Source organism: Stenella coeruleoalba, assembly GCF_951394435.1.
Source record: "Stenella coeruleoalba genome assembly, chromosome: 11".
In the NCBI taxonomy this organism is placed as follows: domain Eukaryota; kingdom Metazoa; phylum Chordata; class Mammalia; order Artiodactyla; family Delphinidae; genus Stenella; species Stenella coeruleoalba.
Genome location: NC_137157.1, coordinates 30,341,218 through 30,363,280, shown reverse-complemented (window position 1 = coordinate 30,363,280; position 22,063 = coordinate 30,341,218). Strand labels below are relative to the sequence as shown.

Genomic DNA, 22,063 nt, shown 5'->3' with positions numbered 1-22,063 from the left:
TTTCTGAGCATCTATTTTGTGCAAGATATTGAACATACGCAACATAACTTAATCTGTATCATGATTATGTGAGCTAGAAAGCATTATGCCATTTTACATATGTGGGACCTGACAAGAGATTTAGCTCTATTGGATTTTATCAGATTTATACTATCTTTTAAACACTTTTTAAAATTTAAAATATATTTAAATTGTTTAAAAAATTGAATTATAATTGGCATATAACATTATGTTAGTTTCAGGTAAGATTTATATTGTTAAGGGTTTATCTGCCTTTAGGCAACAGGGTGGGAGAAGTTTAGAAATGTAGTTCCAAAGTACTAGGAGAAAATTGTTGTAAGTTTTTCTTTGCTCCTTTTTGATCACTAAAGAAGAAAATTAAAATAGAACTTATCAGAAAGAGATGCAGCACTTGAAGTGATTAAATATAAGCCATTATCCAGAGTGTGTTTACCTTTAGATCTTGGTTGAAAGATCCCTCCTGCTGAACTGTGGGCTCTGATCAGACAGGTCCCAGGGAGGTGTCTACTGTGTGCATACTCTGTGTGATAAGAAAAATTAAAGAAGATGCTCAGTTTGAAAATGAGGCTTAAGGTACAATGCTTTGAATCCTGAAATCCCAAACATATCTCTATGGAAGGAAATATTCTTTGAAAAATTAATTGGAGATATTCTTCCAAACAGCTTCAGACTTCAGTGATGCTCTTTCCTATGGTCAGAACAAAACTTTGTTTTTGATAAAGAGAGAATGCTGGAAATGGCAGGTCATAGGAAGGTAAGCAAATAGGGAAGATAAGCAAATATCCTGGATTACTTAATGATTTTGATGCTTTTTCCCACATTTAAAGGCATGTGTTCTGGCGATTCTAGTTGTTACTTGAGTTTCTGCACCCTTGTTCTTCAACTCACATTCTGATAAAAGGTGTTTGTCGAAGTTTGGGGATGTAGACTGTAGCCTTGGAAAAAAATGTCTTGACTAGATAAAGTTAACGAAAACACACCCATACACTCATGACATTTAGTTTGAGGGCCAGTCCTATGGAAAGCTGTGAAGTAGGGAGATTTTCTCTTTCCTAAAACTTTGCACTTCCCTATTTTCTGTGCTTTCTTCCATTTCAAAATCTTCCACTTCCAGATCCAAAAATACTCTTATGTTATCCTCATCCTTCACAATATTTAATAAACTGATTTACCCTTCTACATTATTGACATACCTTAAGGGTATCTGCATTTTAATGGAGACCTTGGTAGGTGTGGTTATTTCAAAGGAAAGGATGTTTCCTGGTAACACTGCAGGATCTATGGGTTCTTGAAGCATCTCAAAACAACATTAATTAGTAACCAGTTGCCTATTTCAGCTCAATATCATTCCCTTCTCAGCCCAGTAGCCGAGTGTGGGTGCAGCTAATCTTCTTGGCACTAGTTGCTGGCTGTTCAATAGAATCCACCATTATTTAGGTATTTTAGTTTTAACCAACATCTCACTAGGACTCTGAGTAATAAAAACAGATATCACTCATAGTCATCAAGCATTAAATCCATATTAACACTTAGTCCCAGAAAACTTACGCTACTATGAGAAATATGGCAGAAAAGCGATATCCTTAAGTCTCTATTTCCTGCAAAGTGTGGGTTATACCTACCCATAAATCTGACCCAGATTAAAGGCTGATGCTAATGGCACGTGTTCAGTACACGCTTGTTGAATAGGCCATGCCTTAAACAACTGGGCGTTGTGCCCTGAAATAGGGCATATAGGACGGTCAGAGAAATGGGGCTAATTTCTCATATTGGTGACTATTTGAGATTGATGGAAGCCTATAAGACATATGATTTTCTATCTCAACTTTGTGCCAAACAAAGTGTTTTACATGAGAGTAGAAGGGTTTGGAATGCTCTCTCACAACTTGCTTCCCCAGTCAGTTGCAGGGAACCACTCTGTCACAGGTCTGAGTTACTTTTGCATTCTAAGTGTTCTTCTGATGCTTTGAAAGAGGCCTAATCAGCTCTGTATCCCAGGGAAGACTGGAGAAGAGGAACTGACTTGCCAGGGGCATTCTTTCACCCCTCGCTGGGGAAATCCACAATTGCTCGCTTTTCCTGGGGAAAGAATTAAACTCCTGGTACCATTGATGATGTGGATATTTAGGATCTTGTTTTGAATCTACTAATATTTGACTGTGTCAATTAGATAGAAAAATAACAAATTATAGAAATAGATATTCGGATTTTATCCAGGGCACATTTCATATATCATTCAGACAACTTAGCAATTCACGCTAAGAGTATCAAAATGATGACATCTGCACTATGCGGTGGTCAAAACCATATGCCTTATGTTCACTGTAAACCCCTCCCACATAATTCATCACTTCAATCTGATCCATTCTACCTCCTACATAGTTCTTGTATATGTCCCTTTCTCTTTAGCCCCACTGCTATTGCACCAGTTCAAGTTCTCCTCACTTTTATCTTTACCTTTATTTTGACATAATTTTCTACTTAAAGATAAATTGCAAAAATAGTAAAAGAACTTTTATATACACTTCACCCAAATTCCCCAAATGTCAATGTTTTATAATATTTTCTTTCTCTCTATGCATTTTTTCCCTGAACTGTTTGAAAGTAGACATGAGGCATCTTTACCCCCCAATACCTCATTATGTATTTTTTAAAAACAAGGGCTTTGGGGCTTCCCTGGTGGTGCAGTGGTTGAGAGTCCGCCTGCCGATGCAGGGGACACGGGTTCGTGCCCCGGTCCGGGAAGATCCCACATGCCGCGGAGCGGTTGGGCCCGTGAGCCATGGCCGCTGAGCCTGTGCGTCCGGAGCCTGTGCTCCGCAACGGGAGAGGCCACAGCAGTGAGAGGCCTGCGTACCGCAAAAAAAACAAAAAAAAAACCCAAGGGCTTTTTATTACATAACTGCAGTACAAGAATCAAAATCAGGAAATTAACATCTATATAACACTATTATCTAATTTACAGACCTAATTCAGATTTCACAGTTTGTCCTGTAATGCCCTTGCATCAGGAGAAAACACTGTGTCGTGTGCGGCATTCAGATCTCATGTCTCTTTAGTCTTCTTTCACCAGGAACAATTGTTCAGTCTTTCTTTGCCTTTCATGACATTGACATTTTTGAAGTGGATGGGCTAATTATTTTGTACACTGTCCCTCAGTCTGGGTTTGTCTGATGATTCTTCATGATCAGACTCAAGTATGGATTTCTTCTCAGGGAATCATATAGGGAAACACAAGAAAGCAGTTTGACCCATTCGTGGTGATGCCAACTTGATCATCTAGTCAAGGTGGAGTCTGCTAGTTTTTTTATGTAAAGTTAATAATTTTCCTTTGTTATGGGTAAGTATCTCATTGGAAGAACCTCATCATTTTTCACCAGGATTACACTATAGCCTGTGCTGGATAACTTTTATTAGCTTTGTCGTGTCCCCGTCCCAACTTTCTGCATCCTTCTTTGTGGCCTCCAACATTGACCTGTGTGGACTGAGTTAACCTGGTCTACTGGCTTCTGGGTGGGTTTGGTCAATGAGGAGTCCTGCAGGAGATCTGAAGAGAGTAGAGAGTGAGTCCAGAGATACGTCCCCTGGGTTTCTTCTCCACAGGTTTCCCCCTCCTTTTCTCCCAAGACAGATGACGTTCCTCATTTGAAGGTTGGGGCATTTCTCAGCCTGCAGTTCTGGGTTTTATAACTGCCCTCTCCCCTTGTAGTCCCAAGTCTAGGGGTGGAGCACATCCCTTGCAGTTTCTCTACATTTCTTACATTCTTCCCACACCTTTGTAGACTCCCCTTACATTTCCCAATTTGAACATGTCATCCATTTCTTGCAAGGACCGTTAACAGTCTCCGACGGCATTGGTACTTCCTTTCTTTCCCATATTCTCAGTTGCAGATACTCTGGGCTTCACCAGTCTCACTTCTGACTTGTTCTTATGACAGCCCTGACGCAGGCAGAAGGTACATTTGATGCCAAAGGCATCAGTGAGGTAGATCTAGGATGAGCTTTTCTGCTCTGGAGCCAGTCCTCCAGCATGCTTGTGGCCTTTCCCTCACTCCCACATCTCTGGCATAACATGTGCCAGCAGACTTCTGCCTTGGTTTGCTGCTTAGCATCTGACTTCCTACGTGGGTGGAGTCCTCCTCTGACCCAGTATCTTTTTTGATGAGGGCTCTAATATTCTGCTTCACTCTGTTGGCCCCTTTCTCCAGATGCTGGGCCCTCATCCCCAGACTCCCACACATTTTGGGGGATCCTGTTTATGTCAGCATTTTTCTGTTTGCCCTGCCAGACTCCTTTCCACCCTTTTCCACCTTGTTTTCTCCCTCCCTTCTCCATACTGATCCATACGAACCTACCAACACTTGCCTTCTGGCTCCAGCTGGGTCTGGCCAACGGGGGAGCCCTGGCAGGAGATTCCAGGGAGTGACTTGAGTGAGATCAGAGTATTTATATTTCTAGCTTCTTCCCTCTGGGGTTACCGTGAGCTGCTCACTTCCTCCTAAAGGTCAGAGCTCTGCTCCAGGTGGTCCTCTGCTTCCAGATTCTAGGAATTGCCTTCACTCCTCACCCCTTCTAGCTAGGGATGGTTACGGCCTAGCTAGGTATCGGGGCATTGTATTTTCCCTTGTGATTTCATCCTACAACTTTAGAAAGAGTCCCTTAATTGAACTTTCTTGAATTTTCCTAACCTGAGTGTGATGGATGCTTCCTTCTAGGACCCTGACTGATGCAGATTTCTGTGGTGACAACAGCATCTGTCTTGGTAGATCGCTTGCTGCCTGAAACCTCATTTTGCCAAACTGTACTTGCTCAGTGGATCTCAGATACTGAAGACTGCTGCAACCAAGCTAGAGGATCACTGTGCCCTTTTGGACTGGTCATTTAACGGTAGACTACCTCCTTGGGCACCAGCCCTATAGCTGGGTCAGTTTCTCCCAGCTTTGTCCCTGCCCAGTCCTGGCCTCATTTCCCTCATTACTTAGGCTGTTGAAGTATTAGCATGCCTTGTAGCAGAAGCAACACCTGTCCAGGTGAAAATAGGAGTCTCCTTGTCTGTAAGCTATATGAGACAGACTTTTAGTCTGGACCTGCCCCTTATGATGATGGATGGACCCCAGAAAAGTAGCCTTCTAATCCAGTTGTCCTATGGATGCAAAGAAGTAGCTAAAATATTTATATATGAACCACCAAGGACATGCTTATCAATATGATTGCATAATGTAGTTTGCTAATTTAAATTTGTAGTTATTTTAGATATTGAAAAATGAGTATAAATTGGCTTCATTCTACAAGAATTTACTGTCAAGAAAATTCTGTACCTACTTGATAACCCTATAAATCTCTCCATTTATGGAGAGATTTGAAAGTGTTTTAAAAATTGAGCCAGTAGATTACTAGTCATGTTTTAGTATTTTTTAGCATACTGTTTTTAGGATAATAAAAATTTCACCGTAACTCAGAAATGCATCTTTTTATCTTAAATCGTACCATGTATGAAGGATAATTTGTAGCAAAACGTCCTAAACTACAGTATGTTACTTTGAAGCATTTCTGGTTCAGATTGCATCATGAAATCATTATATTTAGAGTTTTCTAGTAAGTTATTTTAATAGTATATTAACTTGTTTGTTGGTCTTGTGTAAACTTTATACCTTTTAATGGGATATTACCTACTATAACATTTTGGAATTGCTATTTTGGACTCAGTTTTGAGTTGGTAGGTTCATCATTTGACAGGCTTTGCTATTTGTCTTATGCTACATGATTAATGGTCTCAGTCCAGTTCCTAATGGGCTTGTGTTTATTTCTGTTGAGGTTGGCATTAATAGGTCTTCTCAGCAAAGATGCCAAGGACTGACCTGGAACAGACTCTAAATTAATTCTCAGTTTTGAAGATGTTCCTTCTAGGTCAGGATTGAGGCCAACTAGTAGCACCATACACTGTAGCAGAATTGTCACTGCTGTGTTTCTTCTATTCCATGAATGGGAGGAGGGGCATCAAAACTAGTCAATGATGTTAAATAAATTCACTAGTTGGAAGGCAAGCAATCCTAGATAGGATCTCGCTTGAAATGTTTTAAGGCCTAATCCACTTACAGTAAAGATAGATATAGGAGGAATTTTCAGTAAATTTCATAAGCAGTTGTGTGAAATCCTGATAATAGCCAGTGCTTTAATATTGAGAGATTAGCTGTTTTGTCCCCCACCCCCAAATTTATTGAGTAATTGTCAAATATAATTGTATATATTTAGTGTACAACATGATGATTTGATACACATATACATTGCAGAATGATTACCAACATCAATATAATGAACATGTCCATCACCTCACGTAGTTAATCTTTTTTTTTTTTGTGGTGAGAAAGGTGAAGATCTACTCTCAGCAACTTCCAAGTATACAATACCACATTATTAACTATAGTCACTATGTTGTACATTAGATTTTTAGAACTTATTCTACCTATAACTGAAAGTTTGTATCCTCTGACCTACATCTTTTTTTGTCTATGCCGCCTATTTGACCCTTCTTTTCTATTTGTGCAGTTACCAAAAAATAAGCAGGAAGAAGAAAAAAGAACTTAGGAAAAGGAGAGCCCAAAATAGATTGATAAAATTATGTTTTAGTATTATCAGTTACATTATATTAGATATACTAATTTCACCCCAGTTAATTCAAGAGCTGTCTGCATCCCTTTGCCATTTGAAATAGAAGCATAGAATACTAGTGTTTGGAGGGACTCTAGAAATGATTGGTTCAACTCTTGATTTATCAATTAGGAAAGTGCCTGGACATGTCACAGCTAGGTCTCAATTTGGTAATAATATTATCCTATTTTTTTTAAATGGCTGTGATAAAATGATATAATAATTTTGCTTGCAGATTTTTAAAAAATTGTTGGGAAGGGTAGTCTAAAATTTTATTAATTGTTGTTTTACTTGAACAAGCTCATGGTAATGAAGCAGAGGATAATTGTACAACTATCAGAAGCCTGAAAGAGGTAGAGCTAATTAACACATAGGATTTCCTACCCCTGCTTCCTGGATTTTATTAAAATTTCTGCTTGTCCACTGCTTGACCTCTTATAGACTTGGTCTAGTCTATTGCTAGCCCTCGACCTGGGAATCTATGCTATTTAACTTTGTTGTGTTATACAATATAGAAGGTGAGTGGAAAAATAAAAAGGAGCCTCGTGGTAAATGAGATTTGGACTCCCCCAGACATCTTTATCTAGCAGTGCAAACCAACCTGCTAATGGAAACACCCAAAGTCCCGTGCCCATATCTTAGCTTCCAGATATACTGTGGCTGTGAAGTGGCAGAGGTAGGGAAAAGTATCAGTTCATTTATGGAAACCTTTCTTGCTATTTTGATATCTGAAAACTGAAAGCTGAAATTTTAACCACTGGCAATGAGACTGCTGTCATGATGCTAATGTTCAAGCAGGTTCCATTCTATCAGTCATGTTCTCATAGAGCTATACCCCTTCATCCCCTGAAGACCAGACAAACATAAGATGATGCTATCACTTTCTGGAAAATAACTTCTCCCAGATTGAATACTTAGGTGACAAAGTGATGATATATTCATTCATGGAGAAGGTAACCTAGCAGGCCCTTTTGATAACTGAATTGAGAAACTACATTACTACTCTAATTTGGTTGCTCCTTAAGTAGGTTAATAGTTTACCTTAAGGTTAAAATCAGTTTAAGTAAACATGAGAAAAGTTGCTGAAATGCCTCCCCACTCCTAACAGTGACTTAAACTTACTAAGTTAGCTGAGCCCCAGGTGTTTGCACCCTGCCTCATTTTTCTTATCAACCAGCCTACAGGCTTTAAACACATGACAGTTGAAACACTGTAATATTGAGGTCAGAGGAAAACTGGTCCCCAGCTAAAGCTGAGTATCACTGGCCGGCTGCTGATACCATCCTGAGGCACCAACTGACTGACCTCAGCTTTACAAAACACTGAATAATTTTCAGGCCTAAGGACAGGCCACATGGTTTGGGCTTTTGAACTTGATGTTTTTATGTCAAAATTAGCTTTGGGATATATACAAACTGCCATAACTAATTGTCTTCGTTTCTGAAAATGTGGCTTTAAAGCAGGGGAATATCAATTACTAGTTAAGTAAAATTATCTCACAAATGCCTTGCATTTACAAAATGCTTTCACATGCACTGTCTTCTCCGATTCTCCTAACAATCCAGCGGGGCAGGCCAGAAGATAGTTTTATTCTATTTTACAGATAAAAAAACGGAGAGTTATAAAGGCTGAGAGATGTTCCCAGGGACACTACAGAACTGATATCTGATCTTCTGGCTCCTAGCCCAGTGCCTTTCCATTGTGCCACATGGGCTGTCTGAGAGAGACAGACCTGCATTCAGCCAGCCAGCTGATCAGCTAAAATGGACTGACCACGTACTAGTAATTGTATCCAAGGTATATATAGTTTTTTTCTTTGTAAATCTAAAATGACTAGGTAAATAATTTCACTTATTCGGTATTCACGTTGATTAAAGAGTATGCAATATAGCAAATTCATAAATTATCTCAAAAAATTTGGATAAGAAATCACATTCCATAAGTACAGAAGCAATAATTTAAAAGTATCTTTGTTGGGATTTTCACTCTGGTTTCCCTGAAAGTCTATACTCAATATCGTGTGGTCCAGGTTTCTGCATTTATACAAAAAAAAGTTTCCATTTAGTGTTCAGAAAGGCAATCCATTTTTGGGGCCCATAGAGTCAAGGAAAGAGAAACATGAACAAACCTAGAAAGATTAAAATCAACAAATTATTATCTAATCCTATATCATAGAAAAGAAGGAAGAGAAAGGAAGGAAGGAAGGAAGGAAGGAAGGAAGGAAGGGAAAGAAACTGGACAAATAGTAAAAGTCTGAAACAAAAGGTTTTGTCAAATATTATTCTGTAATTTTACATGTCTGCTAACATATGGACATTTTAACTCTGCTATTCCTAGACATCTGAAGCATATTCTAGCTCCGTCTTCTGTGGTTTCTATATTCTGGTGCATTTTTGCTCCCTGAAAGCTTCCCTTTTCTTTTCCATAAACATAGTTTCACATCTAGTATGGCATTTGCTTTACCCGTGCTTCACTCATCCTACCAGACATTCCACAATATTTATGAATAATCTTAGTCTTACTCTGTCCTCTTGCTTCCTCCGACAAAAACTCTAACTTCAAAGATCAGAGAGCAGAGTTTCAGAGCTGAAAAAGTAAGCACAGACATCCCCTGATTCAGGTGGGTCCAATTAATATATAACTTTCATGCCTATGTCACCAAGATATGAATACTGGAGAATGAACACCCTAAAAATGGCAAATCTTCTGGTGATCATACCCATCCCCACTTCTTTTTTGTGGTCATACCTTTTTGGTGCTCTTAGGAAACTTAAAGAAATACAGAGATCATTTAGCAGGAAAAATCTTAGGAGATTTTACTTAGCACATGGTGTTTACTACACAATGGAGTCAGACACTAACCTAGATTAAGCCTGATTCTAAGGCAAATTTTTATATAGATTTTGAATTTATGCTTCCACTGTAGCCAAAGAAGATATGTGATTGGCACCTCCAACTAAAACTCTGCATGTGGAGATCTGCTGGTGTTACTACCACAGTTCAGGGATATTATCAATTAAGTAGATTTTTGTGGGATGCTACAAGGACCTGGCCATCAGGTAAAACACTGATACATCACAAAAAGGCAACATTAGCAGCTTCTCATGGACCGCATGCTGACAGAAGCACAGAGACTAAACTGTCGAAGGGGTGAAACACTGTTGTGGTAGTGGTCTGGAATTTAAGTCAAAGGCAGATCAGAGGAGGAGGAAGTAGAGATGAACATTATGCCTGAATCCTAAATTTCAGAACGAGACAGGGGCTGGGGCAAACTCACTTGGATTCCAGGCCCAGTTGCGGAGCGTTCAAGAAAAATGTGTCTTTTCATGCAAGCCACCTAAGTGTCCACCAACAGAGGGAATGGATAAAGAAGATGTATGTATCTGTGTACACACACACACACACACACACACACACACACACACACACACACACACACACTGGAATATTACTCAGCCATAAAAAGGAATGAAATAATGCCATTTGCAGCAACATGGATGGACCCAGAGATTATCATACTAAGTGAAGTAAGTCAGACAGAGAAGGACAAATATTATATGATATAACTTATATGTGGAATCTAAAAAATAATAACAAATCAATGTATTTACAAAACAGAAACAGGCTCAGATATAGAGAACAAACTTATGGTTACCAAAGGGGAAAGGGGGGGATAAATTAGGAGCATAGGATTAACAGATACACACTACTGTAGAAAAAGTAGATAAACCACAAGGATTTATTATGTGTCTTGTAATAACCTATAATGGAAAAGAATCTGAAAAAAAAAAAAAAACTGAATCACTTTACTGTACACCAGAAACTAACACAACATTGTAAATCAACTATACTTCAATTAAAATAAAATAAAACAAAATAAAGTCAGGGATAGATCTGACTTAGGGGAAATAGAGAAGCTAGTAAAGGGATACAAACTTGCAGTTATAATATGAATAAGATCTGAGGATCTAATGTGTAACATGGTGAATATACATTGAATTATACAATTAAAATTTGCCAAGAGAGTAGAACTTAAATGTTCTCACCAAAAAATAAAATAATTGATAAAAAATTGTATCTTTTGGCCATACTTTCAGAAATAACACGACAGGAATTCCAATCAATTGGGCGGAGCACATTGGAGGATACTATGGTTGATTAAAACTCTTCCTCTATTTATTTGCTTGTTTGTTTATTTAATTTTTGTAGCTGTAGATCATAGGATTCTTGGCTTACTTACAGGAACGTGGAAACTGTCTACAATGAGATTTTGTTAGCCACATGACATTCATCATGTCACGGGAGTCAGATAAGGCCCTAGTTCAAGCTAACATAAAACTTTTACAAGTATTTTAAAGGTCTGATATTGTACTCTTCTCCAACCTTCTAAGTCTACCCCTCCCCTGCTTATCAGGGTAGCCCATTTAACAAGGGGAACAATTTTGTCCAGGAGCTTTGAATTATTCTTTGTTATTTACAGACTCTCAATGTCATGGTATCCTGAATTATTGGAAGTTTATGTATTGGCTTCATCAGAGACAGCTGGAGATAGCAGAAATGTTCAAAAGTGACTAGTTGGGGCAACAGAAACAATCAAAGGAACACAATAAAAGTTACTATCTGTCCATTCTTGGTTCCCTGCCTTGGTGTCACAGAAAACTGCTAGCGGAGAATTGGAGGGGCGCAGTAGGTTCTATACCTCTCTTTTTTTTTTTTTCCGTACGCGGGCCTCTCACTGCTGTGGACTCTCCCGTTGCGGAGCACAGGCTCCGGACGCGCAGGCTCAGCGGCCATGGCTCACGGGCCCAGCCGCTCCGCGGCACGTGGGATCCTCCCGGACCGGGGCACGAACCCGTGTTCCCTGCATCGGCAGGTGGACTCTCAACCACTGCGCCACCAGGGAAGCCCTCTATACCTCTTTTGAATATTAGAAGTTCAATCTCTGTAAACTCAGATGTATGAAACCTTAATTTAGCAATATCACTCAATACTGAGAAGGTCTTAAATCAATCTATGGGCAGTGGGTCCTGGGCAACTGCTCTGGATTTTAGCCTCAAAATGTGTCGGTTCAACTCAAGACTCATCTGGAGGTTTGTAGGCAATCATAAATGTAATTGTATAGAAATGTATAGTTTTAGAATTGATAAAGTTACAGACATTGCCTAGAAGCTGATGAGAATTCACTTTTCTACAATTACTGAAGTGCATTTGTGGTGGCAGAAAGCAAGAATGTCTGATGGGCCCTGCGAGTCTAAGGAACCCTGCTTGTATCTCACCTCTCAGGGTTATCTGTGTGACCTCTCTGGTTCCTGTCAAGTAGGAGGTGTATCACTGTTTCCCAGGTTTTTTTTTGACTCGATCGCCTTTCAATGAAATAAATAATCTATCCAAGGTCCCTAGGATTTAAAAATAATTATTATTACCTGTGTGAAATATAAGTGGTTTGAAAGGCAAGTAAAATTTTCAGATCAGTATGTCTTCAAAGATTACTATACACATTTTTATTCTTTTTCTTAATATTGTTTTATATACATTGAGCATTAGTCATGATATATTTAAATATATCATTCAGCTTTAGAAAATATTTAATTTTCTTTTTCTTTTATAAATTGAGGTATAACTGACCTACATTATATTAGTTTCAGGTGTACAACATCATGATTTGATATTTGTATATATTGCAAAGTGATCACCACAACAAGAGTAGTTAACATCCGTAACCACACATAGTTAACAGAATGTTTTTTCTTGTGATGTGAACTTTTAAGATCAATTCTCTCAGCAAGTTTCAAATGAGCAATACAGTATTATTAACTATAGTTGCCATGCTATACATTACATCCCTATGAGTTATTAAGAAAAAGCTTAATTTCCTTTAATTTTCCTGAATTTTATTTTACGAGAAAAAGCATAATTTGTTGATGAATCATTTAAAAATAATATTACATCATGTTTCTTTGGGGGTTAAATACGTATTAAAATATATACTAAAATCTAACTGCCTATTATGCATCAAACCTTGAAAAGCCACTTTTGTAGCTATACTTAGAATTTCAACCTTTAAAACAATTTTGCTTTAAAAAGGAGCTATCTTATTTTCATATTTTTGTCTTTTGTTTCTAAATGGTAAGATAAAAGAGAAGGCTTCAAGCTGCTATCCCCAAGCACTTATCCACAAATAACACATTGAGAGTTTAGAAGGTTTTTATTCCTAACAAACTATAAGTAAAATTGGATAAAATCTTATTATATTTTCCCTATTCAACAGTGATTTTTAAAGTACTAGACATACATTGATATACTGTATAAAAATTTTTTGAATTTATGAATTCAGTGTTGATCATCTTGAAAGAAATGTTCAGAATTGTCATTTTTATGCTTCTTATCAGGATTGTATGTTGCAAACCATAGAACCTATTCTTGAAAACTCATGCAAAAAGTGAATTGACTGGAAGGCCATGGGTGACTCACACATCAAAGGAAGCTGAAGGGCCACGTTAGGAACAGCAAGAACGTGGAAAGCTCTTGGGTTTTGTGAGCAGTAGGTAATTTGAATAGTCCTCTTAAAGTGTCATCACAGAGATGAATCAGCTCTGTCATTCTTTCCTGTCCCAGAAAAAGGAATTGGGTTGGCCTGCTCTGAGTCACATGCTCACTCTGTGGCTATGGGAGAGAGAGACATCTTGACTGACAGTTCCACTTATATGGTACCCACCAGGAAAAAGGTGCTGATGCTTTCCCGTAAGAAAATTGTGGCAGTGTCATCAGAAGGTGCTGGGTGAACATGAAAAACACATGTCAATATGTATGTCTTTCTGTCTCCAAACAGTGGTCCCTTATAGGTGTTAAATTATACAATATACAACTAAGAATTATTTTAAGCTGAAGAGCAAATAAAACACTAAACTAGTAGTATTAGCCTGGATAGTAAACTGACTAAATGATTGTCTTGAGAATATCCCTCTCATCTCCACTGGATGCCATGAATGGTCATTTGATAAATTCTTGGAGGCTCTAAGATGCATCTAATTTAAAGGAAAACATCTGAACAATTATTTTACTTATCAATTTTAAAACATTTCCCCTCCCCTATGCGTAGCAGAAATTTGCTGTTTTAGGCTTCTTGGTATTCATTGCACTTTCCTGTAGCAATAGTATCTTAGTTTTCCATTTGTCTCATGAGTAAACAACTTCATCCTTAGCTCTAGTAATGGGCCCTGATTGACTGAAGCCCAGTTCATTCTCTTGACCACAAGGATTAGGTCCCATAAACCAACCTGGGCTAAAGAAAAACCAGAATATATTTTCCAGAGATTTCTGGAAAAAGAGAATCCTTGTTTTTCTTCAGTATTTATCTGGAGAGACATTTTCTCTTTCTCTGGATGATATGGAATGCAGATGTGAGGCCTGATACTGCTGCAGCCATTTTGCTACAATGAGGAATATCAAGTTTGAAGTCAAAGTTGATATAAGGAAGAGAGTAAAACCAAGAGAATTGTAGAGAAATGGAGTTGGGGCAAACTCCAACAGAAATTGTCATTAGTTGTGGACTGAAAATGAGGGAGCCTAAAATGTATTTGATCATTTATGCTAGTTGGAGTTGGAGTTACTGTTATTTTCACGTGAAACAATTTAAACTGCTACATGGCCAGAAAACTTTTGTAAGCCCTCAGGTCCATGAATTACTGGTTGCAAAATGCTGGATTACATGATATCTAAAGTCATCTCTAGCAAAGATTTTTGCCATTAGTGTAATTAAAGACAAGTTTTGTAAGAAGAAATGTATGTTAGTTAATTGGACATGCATTCTGCAATGGATCTCAGCCTTATCGTTGAAGCACGTTTACTATCTAGTTAGCTATTTTTAATTCAGAAAGAAGAAATTTCATAATACATTTTTCTTTTTGTGTTCTGTGTGATTGAATAATTGTGGCTCTTACAACTTTTTCTTTTAATGCATCATCTTTCTGCAGTTTCAAATTTTATTTTATATATTTCAAATTTTATTAATAATCTCATTTTCAGTCTGTTGTTGGACACAGGAAATTCCAAAGCATGGTAGGCATTAAATAATTGCATGTTTAATTAAAGTTATGATTTTATAGATAGTTTATTCCTAAACCAGTGGTTCTTAAACTTGGCTGCACATCAGAGTCACCTGGGTAGTTTTAAAACAGTGGTTCTTAAAGTTCAGTGTACATCAAATTACCTGGTAGGCTTGTTAAAACACAGATTTCTTGTGCCAACCTCAAGAAGTTTCTGATTCAGTAGTTCTAGGGTTGGGGGGAACCACATTTTGCATTTTTAACTAGTTCTTAGGTAATACTGATGCCACTGGTCTGGGGACCACTACTCTAAAAATTATTCATCTTAGGCTACTTAAATCAGAATCTCCTTGGTGGGGGTGATTTTTAAGACTCCCCATACAATTCTGATGGATAACCAGGTTGACAACCATTGTCCCAAACAGAGGAGGCTGGCTGGTTTTTGTCTCCTAGTTAAGCACTTACAGAGTACTTTTATTATCTCAATAAAAAATTCTCTTTCATATGTCAAATGAAAACCTTGATTCACACACAGTATCTCACTAGGAAAAGTTAATAAACTTAGATTAAAAAAAAAGACAATCACTAAAGTTGATTACTTAGAAGAATCACAGACCAAGTACAAACTATCTCTTGCCCCAAGAAAAAAACTGTAGATCAACTCAAAAGAATTACTGCAATAATTTTATCAGTCAGAGTCTAATCAGGAAAACAGAAATCATCATGCACGAGATTAGCAATTGCTGGAGAAACTGAGGGAGGAGGTGATCTTATAGAGCCTAGTGGTCGGGGTTACCTAAAGGAAGCTGGAACCAGGATGGGCTTTTTTAGTGGTAGCTGGGGTCAAAGAGGAGATATATCTGCTGCCAGAAATGATCCCCCAGGCAGAGAGGGAGAAATAACCTCTCTTTTCTCTTCCTTTACCATCCTCTGATCAGCACTTCTCATTGGACATCTCATTGACTACATCCAGCAGAAGAGCCGTTGACAAAGGAGTCTGGGAAAAACAGCCGTGGGTTAGCCCCTCTGCACACAGAGCAGAGCAGAAAGGCTGAAGAGGGGAAGGGTGATGGATGAATCCGAGGGCAAACACGCTAAGGACCAACACGCTGTTCTTACTTCTGGGATAATTCAATCTCTTATTGATGGAATAGATAGAATGTGCATATTGTTCCACTTCTAATAACATTTGGAATCTTTGGCTAATTATACTGGAATTTTAACCTAGCCTTAAAAATGTGTTTTTATGTATGTGATATATATATTTGGGTATCTGTGTAGTCTCCTTCGGCCAACTGGCAACCTACTCCAAACACTATAGTCACCTTTTAAAGTAAAAATCTCAGAAGGATTCTCCTAGTGTCTGGTATATCAGCCTTCCTAACCCCTCCCTTTACCATGGAAAGTAAGGAGTTGTGTAGGATTGGAATGATCACTACCATGGGCTTTAGGATATAAAAAATTTGGGGGGGCTTCCCTGGTGGCGCGGTGGTTGAGAGTCCGCCTACCAACGCAGGGGACACGGGTTCGTGCCCCGGTCCGGGAAGATCCCGCATGCCGTGGAGTGGCTGGGCCCGTGAGCCATGGCCGCAGGGCCTGCGCGTCCGGAGCCTGTGCTCCGCAACGGGAGAGGCCGCAGCAGTGAGAGGCCCACATACCGCAAAAAAAAAAAAAAAAAAAATTTTTTTTGAATCTTTTTTTTTTGAACATGGAGTGACCCCATATGCTTCCCCGATGGCCAGGAATTGAACTCTTAAACTTCTCCTAACCAGGACCCTTCTTTCACTTTTTTACAAACTAAGCTCCCATTTTGTATAAGAAAGAGCCTCAAGTATACTAAGATGCAGTTAAAGAAGATCTCTTGAATTCCATTGCATGTGTCCTTAAAAGCCATTGAGTTGGCCTGAATCTATCATTTGAATGGTATACAGGTTTAAAATTTCCACTTAATTTACCTTTCTACCCTGTCTCCATAATCTCATCAGTGGATTTTTCCTGTCCAGATTGTCTGATACTGTTTTGTCCATGAATACTTAATTATCATGTCATTCAATCTCCAGAAAAAGTCATAATATGATACATAGTCATATATAAATGTATAGGGTTTTTTTTTTTCGGTACACAGGCCTCTCACTGTTGTGGCCTCTCCTGTTGCAGAGCACAGGCTCCGGATGCGCAGACTCAGCGGCCATGGCTCACGGGCCCAGCCGCTCCGTGGCATGTGGGATCCTCCCGGACTGGGGCACGAACTCGTGTCCCCTGCATCGGCAGGTGGACTCTCAACCACTGAACCACCAGGGAAGCCCTAAATGTATAGTTTTATTAGCTATTACTAATCACTGACTCTCACTAAATGCTAGGCCTTCTGAGAGGATCAGTTTTAGGAGTTCTCCTAATGGAATTAACAACTGTCCTAGCTTTAGTTTGGACCTGAGTGGGTGGCTGATCCCATCTGGGGCCTGTTAGTGAATTAGCAGCTATAGCATTACATATTTTTTACTGTTACTGTTCTTTGTAAAATTACTGTTCTTTGGCTCACCCAACTCCATTCCAACCTTTGGGTCATGCATTATTGAAAAAAAGAGGCTGGAAAGTCAAAGCCTACATTTCCCAGTTTCCCTTATATTTGGGATTTCCCCAGATGTCTATGTGTGACATTTTGGAAGTCAGAAATGAGGTGGCTGTGCTTCGGTTGTTGCCTTGGGAAAGTTTGGTTGTGAAGTGTTTGGTTATGAAGCACTTTTTTTTCTGCAGTAAGTACGGCTGTTCCTAACTTCTTGGACCTTGAGAAGTAGCACATAGAACATCCATTTTCCTGGTGTGGATTGTGGCTAGGATGGTGTGTTCCAGGAATGAGCAATTGCATTTTTCCTATTTTCTAAATTTCTGATGGAGAAACAGCAGTTCCCACATAGTTCATTGTTGTACCTGGGAATCATTTCTGGAAGCTAAGACTAGGTCTTGCTCCTTGAACTTCGTGTGTACCCGCTTCTCTGTATTCTGTTTCTGACTAGATAAGCTGGAGTGGTTCTGCATCTTCACTAAAATCTAATTAACTACTAGACGTTAAAAATGCATGGCAATATTTCCCCTGATTTCCAGAAACATACTTCATACTAATTAAAAACCCTATGCTAGAAGGTGGCAAGAAAATGAACTAGGTTACAAGATTGACCTGCTAAATTTGCTCATGGGTTTTATGTTATCTTAAAATTTTAATTGTTTACTTTTTATCAGTGCTATACACATATATACGGTTTAAAAAGCCTTTTTTTTTTTTTTTTTTGCGGTACGCGGGCCTCTTACTATTGTGGCCTCTCCTGTTGCGGAGCACAGGCTCCGGATGCGCAGGCTCAGCGGCCATGGTCCACGGGCCCAGCCGCTCCGCGGCATGTGGGATCTTCCCGGACCGGGGCACGAACCCACATCCCCTGCATCGGCAGGCGGACTCTCAACCACTGCGCCACCAGGGAAGCCCTAAAAAGCCATTTTTTTAAACTAGGCTTATAACACAAAAACAGTTGTTACCTGTGTCTACCTTTCTGCACCCCAGATTCTTATTCCTCATAGATATTTTAGCAATTTCTTCTATTTACTTATTTCTAAATAGCATGCCTATGTTGTTATTTCTTGAGATTTTGCACTTTTACTTATTATTTTTGACTTCCTTCTATGAAAGATGAAAATTTATCTCTTCTCCATTCTTCCCTCACTAATAAATACCTACACACGTTTCCTTTCTCATCATTTTCTGATACAGATATTGAAGGTTTAATAAAGGCTTTTGTGTCTATATTATTAGGACTATGTCAACATTATTTACAGCTGAACAATGTAGCATATAAGGCTCACATTTCCTTTCTCATACATTAAAAAAAATTCCTCCCTGAGGTAATAATTATCTTACTTTTCTTTTTGCTTAGTTTTCTATGCACCTCTTCACTAATTTACCTAAAAGTTCTCTGCCAGAAGCACTGGGAATATAAATTTTCCTCAAGATATTAAAACATATCAGATTACTTTTAAATTTCTTTGTCTCTTTTATTTCCCATCCCTCTCCCCTGAGGCATCCTTTCTTGAGCCCTCATACCTTGTGCTCCAGTCTGGAACAGGCCTGCTGCACAGCTGTGGAATCTATAGCTCTCGTCTATGTTGGATCCTTAGTTTCCTGGATCTCACATTTTCAGTTTTCTTGGTTTATTTCCCCATTTTGGTGGAACACTTTCTCTAATAGCTTTCTGAGATGAACATATTTGGGGGTGACCTCACATTTCTTTGCTCTATACTTTCATTTGAGTGATAATTTAGCTGGGTGTCAAACTCTAATTTCACATTTGGTTAATAGATTTTTACTTAATTCCTTGTATTCAGTGTGATATCCTAGTCCTCAGAGGTACGTAGTGTCCCCCCCCAAAACTAGAGGTCTTCTGATTATGCTCTCAAGAGAGTAAAACTCTAGTCCTCTTTTGGACTCAGAGAGGGGTCGTTTTGTGGATGCTTGGAGTTGGGGGGAAAATAAGGTTTTTATGTAGATTTTCAATCAATTCTTTTTTCAGCCCCACCTATATCCTCTCAGAGAGACCAGGACGCAGTTTCTGAGTCCTTCTGGGGTCCTACAATATGTATTGCTAGATTTTTCTGACCTCCTAATCAATAACTACTTGTCCATTGCTTCAGCTATTAAAATTTTATTGTTGCGATCCTGCCCTCTTTGTTTTTATGGGTTTATGCCCTTTTAATCCCTTCACTCTTATTTTTAGAAATGTTTGGGGAGTGGGAAAGAGGTAAATTCATGCATATAACTTGCCATATTTAACTGGAAGTTCTTTGACCATTGGTTTTAACATCCTCTATTTACAGTAGACCTGGACTGTAAATAATTGACTCCTTCACACTTAAGGATTTTGGCCCTTTTAAGGCCCTTTTAAGGGCCAAAATGGAGAAACATAATAACACAGATGTAAAGACAGACCAGTTTCACAGATTTTAGTTAATCTCAGGAGGATTTTTTAAAAAAAGAGTTGCCTGATCATCCTATAATAAACTGTTCCTCTTAATTTTAATTCGGCTAACTAGTAAAGACTAGCCTATGCCATAATGTGCTTATTCGCCCTCTTCTCTATTTAATATGGGCATTCATAGTTTTTTGGGTTTTTTTTTTTGGTACGCGGGCCTCTCACTGCTGTGGCCTCTCCCGTTGCGGAGCACAGGCTCCGGACGCGCAGGCTCAGCGGCCATGGCTCACGGGCCCAGCCGCTCTGCGGCATGTGGGATCTTCCTGGACCAGGGCGCGAACCCGTGTCCCCTGCATCGGCAGGCGGACTCTCAACCACTGCGCCACCAGGGAAGCCAGGGCATTCATAGTTTTTAGATGACTGTTCCGATTTTCTCAGTCTCTCTTGATATTTGTACTTTTAGGTACTTGTTAGTTCACATAGGCATCACAGGACATTTCTATGCTAGAATTAGTAATACTTTTGTTAAACTCTCATCTATGAAACATCTGAACTTGGAAGATGGTTTTCCTCTGGGGCATTACTTCAAAGATGCTGAATGAATCTAAGAAGAAAAATGTAACTCCTCATAATGTAATATCATCAAATGCCAGGAGGAGGGACTTAACCAACATTTTTAATCAAGAGGCCAGCATTTATTTTTTTAAGTGCCTACTTCTTGTGCTTATTGAAGTAACTTGTGATATTTGTAGAAAATTAAATTGAAGACAAGTATAAAGAACAAAGCAAAATTTATCACTAATTCCACAATTCAGAGATATCATCTATTGTTAATCACTATCAATAGTTTTAGGTTTATTTTACTCAGTCTTGTTTCATGTATTAATGTGCATTAAAAAACTTTTTATTATAGAAAATTTCAAACATACATAAAAGTAGAGAGAAGAGTATAATGAATCTCTATGTACCTATTGTTTATCTTCCATAATTTTTAGCATTTTGACTGTCACGTTTCACTTATTCCTCACTCTGAGACTATTCCACATTTGTTTTTGCTACAGTATTTTAAAACAAATCTCAAACAACATATAGTTTTACCATAAATATGCTGGTATACACTTTTAAAATATAAAAGGTTTCCTTTTGTTTTCAACACATCACAATGCTATTATAAGCCTTATTAAAATTAAAACAGCAATTCTTTATTACCGTCTAGTATTAATCCATATTGAAATATTCCTAATTATTTCAAAGATTACTTTTATGATGAAGTTTGTTAATCAGGATCCAAGCAAAGTCCATACATTGCAATTAGTTGATATGTCATTTGTCTTTTTATTCCATAATAATTTCCCCCCCCTCTTAAAAAATGCCATTTGTTTGAGGGAAAACCTGTTATTTGTTTTGTAGACTATTTCACCATCTGAATTTGACTGATTGGTTCCTTGTGATGTCATTTAACATGTTCCTTTTTCCCCATATTTTCTTATAATTGGTAATTGGATCTAGATTCTTGACTGGATTTAGGTCCAATTTTGTTCATTGTTATTAGTTATTTTTTGGCAGGAATATTATTGTATATTTCATGAGGCACATGTCTGACTGTCCCACTGTTAATGATGCTGGGCTTGATCTGTTGTTTTGTTGTGGTGTTAGCCTGACACACCCATTTTTAAAGTTCCCTGAAGGGTTTCAACATCCATTCATTATGACCTCTTTTTTTTTTTTTTTTTTATGACCTCTTTTTCTCTTTTCTTTTCTTTGCTTTTTTCTTTCTTTTCCTTTTTCTTTTCTTTTCTTCCTTCCTTCCCTCCCTCATTTCCTCCCTTCTCTTTCTTTCTTTCTTTCTTTCTTTGTTTCTTTCTTTTTTCTTTCTTTCTGTTGAAAAATGGGGATATTCTGTTTCTAATGTTCCTTTTGCATTTGCTAGCTAGAATTCTTCTATGAAGAACTTTACTTCATCAATATTTAGCTATTGAAAAATACATCTTGTATAGCAAATGAAGGAAAATGGGAAAAATGCATTTTCCTTTACTAATTCTCAGAATCATGAACTGGTTAACCAACAACCTCCATACATAACTTTTTTTACACTGTTTTGTGAATACGTTCTCATTTCACGTAAAATTTCCAGGCAATTATTAAATTTAATGGGTATATAATACTTACTGGTAGGAATATATCACAATTTACTTAACCATTTCCTTATTTAGATTGCTGATATATTTTTTGTTACATATAATGCTAAAATGGACAACTTTACATACATTTATGGCCAAATTTCTGATGATGTACTTAGAAGAAATTCTGAAAAGTAGAATTATAAAGTCAATGAGTTTTAAGACCTTTGGTACATATTGACAGGGTCAATACTATTATTTAATAAATAATTCT

At 38.1% G+C, this 22,063-nt stretch overlaps 1 protein-coding gene across 4 annotated transcripts in view; it reads right to left on the bottom strand.

The window, feature by feature from the left end:
- The window catches only part of ATP2B1 (ATPase plasma membrane Ca2+ transporting 1), a 592,658-nt gene that overhangs the window by 177,533 nt on the left and 393,062 nt on the right, over window positions 1-22,063 (bottom strand). For all 4 annotated transcript variants that reach the window (XM_079938566.1, XM_079938562.1, XM_079938563.1 and 1 more), the window contains one exon: window positions 455-541. The gene's annotated coding sequence lies outside the window, so the exon portion shown is untranslated. The remainder of the gene's footprint in view (window positions 1-454; window positions 542-22,063) is intronic.